Below are 8,918 nucleotides of genomic sequence, written 5' to 3'. Positions count from 1 at the left end.
AACAGCAGATGGCGCTGTTTTTCCTTTTTTTGTATTTGCTGATAACAGCAGTGTGTAGGGGGCGGGGTTGGGTTGGGTGACGACAGCGGGGGGGGGCGTGGTGTTAAAGCTCGCGGGGAGGCGCGTGCGGTGTGTGTGTGTGTGTGAGTGTGAGAGCGCGAGGAGGAGAAGAAGAAGAGCACACAGAGCGGCTGTGCGGAAGTTCTTTCATCTTTTTTTCCCCCCCTCCCCTCCCTCCTCATTTGGGACTGACTGAGGCTGGCTGCAGAAGAACTGAACCGACTACAGAGGCTTCACCTCGGCCGTCCCGAGTCTCCCGACCCCAACACACCCCGACTAGAGAACCGTCCCGACCCCAACACACCCCGACTAGAGAGCCGTCCCGACCCCAACACACCCCGAATAGAGAGCCGTCCCGACCCCAACACACCCCGACTAGAGACCCGTCCCGACCCCAACACACCCCGACTAGAGAACCGTCCCGACCCCAACACACCCCGACTAGAGAGCCGTCCCGACCCCAACACACCCCGACTAGAGAGCCGTCCCGACCCCAACACACCCCGAATAGAGAGCCGTCCCGACCCCAACACACCCCGCGAGGAGGAGACGGTTTGACTGTTGTTTCTCGTGTGGTCCCGGCCTGACTCCTCAGCAGCAGCACAAACAAACAACTTTATATGGTTCGGAATATCAAAAAGAAGTGAGAGAGAGAGAGAGAGAAGGAGGGAAGAGGAGACAGAGAGGAGGAATTAAGCTAACTAACGACGCACAGGACGGGACGGTACAGGACGGCACGGTGCGGGGCCCGCCGGGGCGAGGCGACACGGTGCGGTGCGGTGCGGGAGAACCGAACCGAACTTGTTGTTGTTGGACTGACTGGAGGACATTTTATTGAGAACACAACAAAGTCTGTCCACTTCCTCACCGCCAGGCCTCCTCCTCCTCTAGAGCTGTGGTGGGTGAGAGCTTTACTTTATTCCCTCTGACTTTGTTTGTAAACAAACACACACGAATACATTAATAACCATAACAACAATATCTGAACTGTACAACAACTGAACAACACCAGATACTAGATACTAGTAATAAAGAAGCGGTTAATTGTGTGTCGTTCGTGTTTCGTATTGCTTGTTTTGTTCTGAAAGTCTCGAGACGTATACGTGCGTGAATTCATGGCTGCCCTGCATGCAGGCTGCGGGATTCATATGGGAGAGGAGACGCACGCACGTCACGCACACACACACAGCAGCAGCAGCAGCGCGGGGGTGGCACGCACGCATACCGTTTCTAACTGTATGCGTGAGAGAGAGGAGGTGGAGGCAGCTCTGTCACGCAAGCGCTCTCTCTCTCTCTCTCTCTCTCTCTCAGTCACGCAGCTCTACAAACAGATCTCCATTTTGCGTGTCGTCGTGTTGCGGGAGAGAGAGAGAGATCAGGGAGAGAGACTATCACTCTGAACGCCACACAGCAGCAGCACCAGGGGGTTGTTGAAACTGTAAACTGTCTGTAAGTAGTAACCGTCCACTCTGCGACCATAACAACAACTGACAAGTCAGTTCATTATTTAATATTCGAGGTTATAATAAGCTATACTATATCGCACGTTGTTGTTATGGTGTTATTATTATTATTATGCGTGACTGACAACGAACAGGCTGCTAAACTAGATCTACACACACAGACACACACACACACACACACACACACACACTCTGTGTGTGCGTGTTTTGAGAGTGCGTGTACTAGACTCTAGTGGAGAGAGAGTAGGCCACGCAGAGATGCGTGGGCGGGCTGGGCTGGTGGTATAAAAACCTTTCATTTTAGCTGCTTAACTACAGGTCTGGTGTTCTGTGTGCTGCACTCCCCCCTGCCCCCCCCCCCCCCCTTCTGCCCCCCCCCCCCCCCCCCACACACACACTACAGGTCTGGTGTTCTGTGTGCTGCACTCCCCCCTGCCCCCCCCCCCCCTTCTGCCCCCCCCCCCACCAGACATGCGATGTAATTCATGTTCATAGCTGATTATAATAGATGGATGGGACCCCTACTCATTTACATACTGCTATGCAAATGAAGCGAATGATCATCATGAAAAACTATATTGGTCAGAAATATAGTAGTTATTCATAGCTGTCCATTAAGGTTCATGACACAATGATTAATGCTCATGACAAACTAGTCACAAATGTAGTAAATAGCTGTTAACTGCATTATATGCCATATTATAGCATATATACAGGTATAATGTAGACATTATACTATACTACATTATACTATTATACTACATTATAATACATTAAACATTCAAGTTAACATTTCCTAAAGAAGTAAACATGTACGTGAAATTATATCACGGTGTATAGTTAATAATCTATAGTTGATATCCATAAAGTTGGGGAAAGAGAAACCGAAATAGCAGAAAGCTTGCAACAACACTCCAAATTAGACGAATGGTCTTATAGGTGCAAGGCTCAAAGGAACTACAAATAGGAATGAAGGAATAATAGTCGGCAGACTCGGCACACCAGAAATGTCCTTTTCACATGGTTTATTTACCTCTGTGGGACAACGGACTGGCTTCGGCCTGGTGGGCCTTCCTCAGCGGTGTCTTATCCATACAGTTAACCTGGTGGGCCTTCCTCAGCGGTGTCTTATCCATACAGTTAACCTGGTGGGCCTTCCTCAGCGGTGTCTTATCCATACAGTTAACCTGGTGGGCCTTCCTCAGCGGTGTCTTATCCATACAGTTAACCTGGTGGGTCTTCCTCAGCGGTGTCTTATCCATACAATTAACCTTTATACAGGGTTGGGTTGCCCATCTGCCCCCCTGGCAGGTCGATGGTTTAACCCACCTGCCCCCCTGGCAGGTCGATGGTTTAACCCACCTGCCCCCCTGGCAGGTCGATGGTTTAACCCACCTGCCCCCCTGGCAGGTCGATGCAACTTTTGGGCAGGTAGAGTTTGCGTTCAGGTTGCCCGACGGGGCACGTGCTTGTTTGAGAGGGGACGCAACTGTCTGTCTGTAGAATGTATGATAACTTAATAAGAGCACTGTTTACCTATAGTATGCTGTTTTCACGGTTGCTACACACTTACAACATGTAAAAGTGATAAGTGTGAACCCATAGTCATATTCATAGCTAGTATGTAGGTATTTGGCATGACTTGCCCATTGGGCAAGTGCCTCTGAGACAAAAGTTATCTTAAGTATGTATTAAACATGTCAAACATGTCAACTCTACTGTTCAGGTGGAGTGAGTTATGTTTACAAAATGTTTTGCAAAATGTGCTGTGTGTCATGCTGTTTATGTTGTCTGTGTGTAGGCCTACACCGTCATGCTGTTTATGTTGTCTGTGTGTAGGCCTACACCGTCATGCTGTTTATGTTGTCTGTGTGTAGGCCTACACCGTCATGCTGTTTATGTTGTCTGTGTGTAGGCCTACACCGTCATGCTGTTTATGTTGTCGGTGCTTATCAAAGTGGGGTCCAGGGACCCCCACAGGGGTCCAGGGACCCCCACACAGGGGTCCTTGCGGCGGTTCCAAGGGGTCAGCCAACTAAGTGATTGTTACAGGAACCAAATTGACCCTGGGAGTGAGTTGTACAAAACTAGAAACTCGACCCGCCTGCGGCCAGTCTCGGTCCAACACCACAAATCTGTGTCGCAGTGCGACCCGAGAGAGAGAGAGAGAGACACACACACACACACACACACACACACACACACACACACACACACACTGCTGCCAACGAATATTCCATATTCGAATGAATATTCGAATGTAAAAAAATAAAATAATTGCTGTGTGAGTTCTGGCGAGACTCTGTGCCACGTAAACTAAAACATTATACAAACATTAGGCTATTAAGATAATTATGAATCATTCTTTTGATCTCGCAAGACTCAAGAGAGTGCATTTCTCAGCACCAACCACAGCCCATACAGGACCGGACCATATAGATGAAGAAAGAGAAAGTTTTACAGCATATTATTCTGCAATATTCATATCATATTCATATTATCATATAATATACATCATATTCATTCGAAAATTGTTCGCATACATGTGGTGTTTTAAAAGGAATATTCGAATATCATTTTTGGCCAACTCTGGCAACACACACACACACACACACACATATTCCGTGATGTTGTCGTTTCTCTGTGAATGCCACGTGTCCGCTGTCCGTGGCGTGTATATTGTCGGGCCAGCACATCACGGAAAGGGAAACCACGGAGCTGGGTTGAAAACGCAGGGGGAGGGTCAAAGTCAAAGTCGTACGATTTGTCGCACGTCGTTACCGCAGTGAATTCTGTTCTCCGCATTTGACCCATCTCTTGGTGCGGTGAGCCGCAGCCGTGCCGCGCTCGGGAATCATTTGATTAGTTGATTTGACCCCCCCGGGGGGGGTCAAATCAACTAATCAAATGATTGGGTTGTATGGGTTGATTGGGGGGGGGCCAGATGGGTTGGATTGGGGGGGGCCCCCCCCCCCCCCAATCCAACCCATTGATCTGTGTGTGTGTGTGTGTGTGTGTGTGTGTGTGTGTGTGTGTGTGTGTGTGTGTGTGTGTGTGTGTGTGTGTGTGTGTGTGTGTGTGTGTGTGTGTGTGTGTGTGTGTGTGTGTGTGTGTGTGTGTGTGTGTGTGTGTGTGTGTGTGTGTGTGTGTGGCAAATGAGGGGCAGAGACGGATGTTTCGTTCGTTTGGGCTGTCCATTGAGCCGACTCGCCATCGTTCGGGTTGCGACCCGATAGGCACAGAATAATAATAATAAATCATCTTCTGGCGAGAGCGTTTGTCCCGACTGACACTCAAGTGGCGACCGTCTGGCCTATCACAGCTCGGCCTTGCACAAGTGTAGTGATGCAAATAGCCTTTGACGTACTAAAATGTAGTGACGCCGAAAGGACGCATGTCACCCTCCGGCCGGGGTCCTGGGATGCAATACTGTACTCACTACTCAGTACTGTACTCTTATCGTCGTTTGAAGTGGGACTCATAAAATGTCCCTGGGACCTACTGGGACCACCGACGGGTCTCGGGACTAGGGACTAGGGAGTCGGGACTAGGGACGTGATGAGACATTTTGGCCGATATCCGATTATAATTAATTTCTGTTATGGCTGATAATTGATATTACCAATGTTGACATGACCCCAAATAGAAAAGTATATTAATTTTGTCCATTCTGAAAACTAAATGCAACTGGGTATCTGCAGGCTTTAGGCAAGTCAGATTTAACTATAATGCCTTATATTTAATGTTGTGAGCTTGTAGATCTGTTCAAGCTGTTACTTGAACATAATATAACATGTTGCTGTGTGTTTGCATGTGATGGCTCTGCACTCACTCTCATGAACACACCACTTAAAGGACCACTTCACCACTTTTCAACATCCCTTCATATTGGTCCTCATAAACTGTTCATGAAAACCCCACCATTTTTTTCCTACTCAGTCTGTGTCTCATAGGAGGGCTGTTCAGAAACCAGTCTGTGTCTCATAGGAAGGCTGTTCAGAAACCAGTCTGTGTCTCATAGGAGGGCTGTTCAGAAACCAGTCTGTCTCATAGGAGGGCTGTTCAGAAACCAGTCTGTCTCATAGGAGGGCTGTTCAGAAACCAGTCAGTGTCTCATAGGAGGGCTGTTCAGAAACCAGTCTGTCTCATAGGAGGGCTGTTCAGAAACCAGTCTGTGTTTCATAGGAGGGCTGTTCAGAAACCAGTCTGTCTCATAGGAGGGCTGTGGGCAGTTCAGAAACCAGTCTGTGTCTCATAGGAGGGCTGTTCAGAAACCAGTCTGTCTCATAGGAGGGATGTGGGCAGTTCAGAAACCAGTCTGTCTCATAGGAGGGCTGTGGGCTGTTCAGAAACCAGTCTGTGTCTCATAGGAGGGCTGTGGACAGTTCAGAAACCAGTCTGTGTCTCATCGGAGGGATGTGGGCAGTTCAGAAACCAGTCTGTGTCTCATAGGAGGGCTGTGGGCAGTTCAGAAACCAGTCTGTCTCATAGGAGGGCTGTGGACAGTTCAGAAACCAGTCTGTGTCTCATAGGAGGGTTGTGGGCTGTTCAGAAACCAGTCTGTGTCTCATAGGAGGGCTGTGGGCAGTTCAGAAACCAGTCTGTGTCTCATAGGAGGGCTGTGGGCTGTTCAGAAACCAGTCTGTCTCATAGGAGGGCTGTTCAGAAACCAGTCTGTCTCATAGGAGGGCTGTTCAGAAACCAGTCTGTGTTTCATAGGAGGGCTGTTCAGAAACCAGTCTGTGTCTCATAGGAGGGCTGTGGGCAGTTCAGAAACCAGTCTGTGTCTCATAGGAGGGCTGTTCAGAAACCAGTCAGTGTCTCATAGGAGGGCTGTTCAGAAACCAGTCTGTCTCATAGGAGGGCTGTTCAGAAACCAGTCTGTGTTTCATAGGAGGGCTGTTCAGAAACCAGTCTGTGTCTCATAGGAGGGCTGTGGGCTGTTCAGAAACCAGTCAGTGTCTCATAGGAGGGCTGTTCAGAAACCAGTCTGTCTCATAGGAGGGCTGTGGGCAGTTCAGAAACCAGTCTGTGTCTCATAGGAGGGCTGTGGACAGTTCAGAAACCAGTCTGTGTCTCATAGGAGGGATGTGGGCAGTTCAGAAACCAGTCTGTGTCTCATAGGAGGGCTGTGGGCAGTTCAGAAACCAGTCTGTGTCTCATAGGAGGGCTGTGGACAGTTCAGAAACCAGTCTGTGTCTCATAGGAGGGATGTGGGCAGTTCAGAAACCAGTCTGTGTCTCATAGGAGGGCTGAGGGCAGTTCAGAAACCAGTCTGTGTCTCATAGGAGGGTTGTGGGCTGTTCAGAAACCCGTCTGTGTTTCATAGGAGGGCTGTGGGCTGTTCAGAAACCAGTCTGTGTCTCATAGGAGGGCTGTTCAGAAACCAGTCTGTGTCTCATAGGAGGGCTGTGGGCAGTTCAGAAACCAGTCTGTGTCTCATAGGAGGGCTGTGGGCTGTTCAGAAACCAGTCTGTCTCATAGGAGGGCTGTGGGCTGTTCAGAAACCAGTCTGTCTCATAGGAGGGCTGTTCAGAAACCAGTCTGTGTCTCATAGGAGAGCTGTGGGCAGTTCAGAAACCAGTCTGTGTCTCATAGGAGGGCTGTGGGCTGTTCAGAAACCAGTCAGTGGAGGGCTGTGGGCAGTTCAGAAACCAGTCTGTGTCTCATAGGAGGGCTGTGGGCTGTTCAGAAACCAGTCTGTGTCTCATAGGAGGGCTGTGGGCAGTTCAGAAACCAGTCTGTCTCATAGGAGGGCTGTGGGCTGTTCAGAAACCAGTCTGTCTCATAGGAGGGCTGTGGGCAGTTCAGAAACCAGTCTGTGTCTCATAGGAGGGCTGTGGGCTGTTCAGAAACCAGTCAGTGTCTCATAGGAGGGCTGTGGGCAGTTCAGAAACCAGTCGGTGTCTCATAGGAGGGCTGTGGGCAGTTCAGAAACCAGCCTGTGTCTCATAGGAGGGCTGTGGGCAGTTCAGAAAGGCTGTGGGCAGTTCAGAAACCCATCCACCAGTGACATCATCGTTAGGCAGAATCTTTTTAAAAACAAGATTTGTTTTAAAATATATTTAGATTTGTATTATCGTGAGAACGATGGCTTCCATTTTCGGATTGCAACTTTTCAGAGAGCTCTAGGACTCAGAGCAGCAGTCGTACCCAGACAGACAGCAGAGAGCTCTAGGACTCAGAGCAGCAGTCGTACCCAGACAGACAGCAGAGAGCTCTAGGACTCAGAGCAGCAGTCGTACCCAGACAGACAGCAGAGAGCTCTAGGACTCAGCGCAGCAGTCGTACCCAGACAGCAGCAGAGAGCTCTAGGACTCAGAGCAGCAGTCGTACCCAGACAGACGGCAGAGAGCTCTAGGACTCAGAGCAGCAGTCGTACCCAGACAGCAGAGAGCTCTACGACTCAGAGCAGCAGTCGTACCCAGACAGACGGCAGAGAGCTGTAGGACTCAGAGCAGCAGTCATACCCAGACAGACAGCAGAGAGCTCTAGGACTCAGAGCAGCAGTCATACCCAGACAGACAGCAGAGAGCTCTAGGACTCAGAGCAGCAGTCGTACCCAGACAGACAGCAGAGAGCTCTAGGACTCAGAGCAGCAGTCGTACCCAGACAGACAGCAGAGAGCTCTAGGACTCAGAGCAGCAGTCGTACCCAGACAGACAGCAGAGAGCTCTAGGACTCAGAGCAGCAGTCGTACCCAGACAGCAGAGAGCTCTAGGACTCAGAGCAGCAGTCGTACCCAGACAGCAGAGAGCTCTAGGACTCAGAGCAGCAGTCGTACCCAGACAGACAGCAGAGAGCTCTAGGACTCAGAGCAGCAGTCGTACCCAGACAGCAGAGAGCTCTAGGACTCAGAGCAGCAGTCGTACCCAGACAGCAGCAGAGAGCTGTAGGACTCAGAGCAGCAGTCGTACCCAGACAGCAGAGAGCTCTAGGACTCAGAGCAGCAGTCGTACCCAGACAGACAGCAGAGAGCTCTAGGACTCAGAGCAGCAGTCGTACCCAGACAGCAGCAGAGAGCTCTAGGACTCAGAGCAGCAGTCGTACCCAGACAGCAGAGAGCTCTAGGACTCAGAGCAGCAGTCGTACCCAGACAGACAGCAGAGAGCTCTAGGACTCAGAGCAGCAGTCGTACCCAGACAGACAGCAGAGAGCTCTAGGACTCAGAGCAGCAGTCGTACCCAGACAGACAGCAGAGAGCTCTAGGACTCAGAGCAGCAGTCGTACCCAGACAGCAGAGAGCTCTAGGACTCAGAGCAGCAGTCGTACCCAGACAGACAGCAGAGAGCTCTAGGACTCAGAGCAGCAGTCGTACCCAGACAGACAGCAGAGAGCTCTAGGACTCAGAGCAGCAGCCGTACCCAGACAGACAGCAGAGAGCTCTAGGACTCA

At 50.3% G+C, this 8,918-nt stretch overlaps 1 protein-coding gene across 1 annotated transcript in view; it reads left to right on the top strand.

Annotated features, from left to right (window-relative positions):
• The first annotated feature begins 225 nt into the window (after nt 1-225).
• zbtb1 (zinc finger and BTB domain containing 1) overlaps nt 226-8,918 on the top strand; it is a 29,493-nt gene continuing 20,800 nt past the window's right edge. Inside the window, exon 1 of the mRNA XM_079525644.1 lies at nt 226-958. The gene's annotated coding sequence lies outside the window, so the exon portion shown is untranslated. The remainder of the gene's footprint in view (nt 959-8,918) is intronic.

Source organism: Electrona antarctica (assembly GCF_951216825.1).
Source record: "Electrona antarctica genome assembly, chromosome: 17".
In the NCBI taxonomy this organism is placed as follows: Eukaryota; Metazoa; Chordata; class Actinopteri; order Myctophiformes; family Myctophidae; genus Electrona; species Electrona antarctica.
This window is presented reverse-complemented; position numbering and strand designations above follow the sequence as displayed.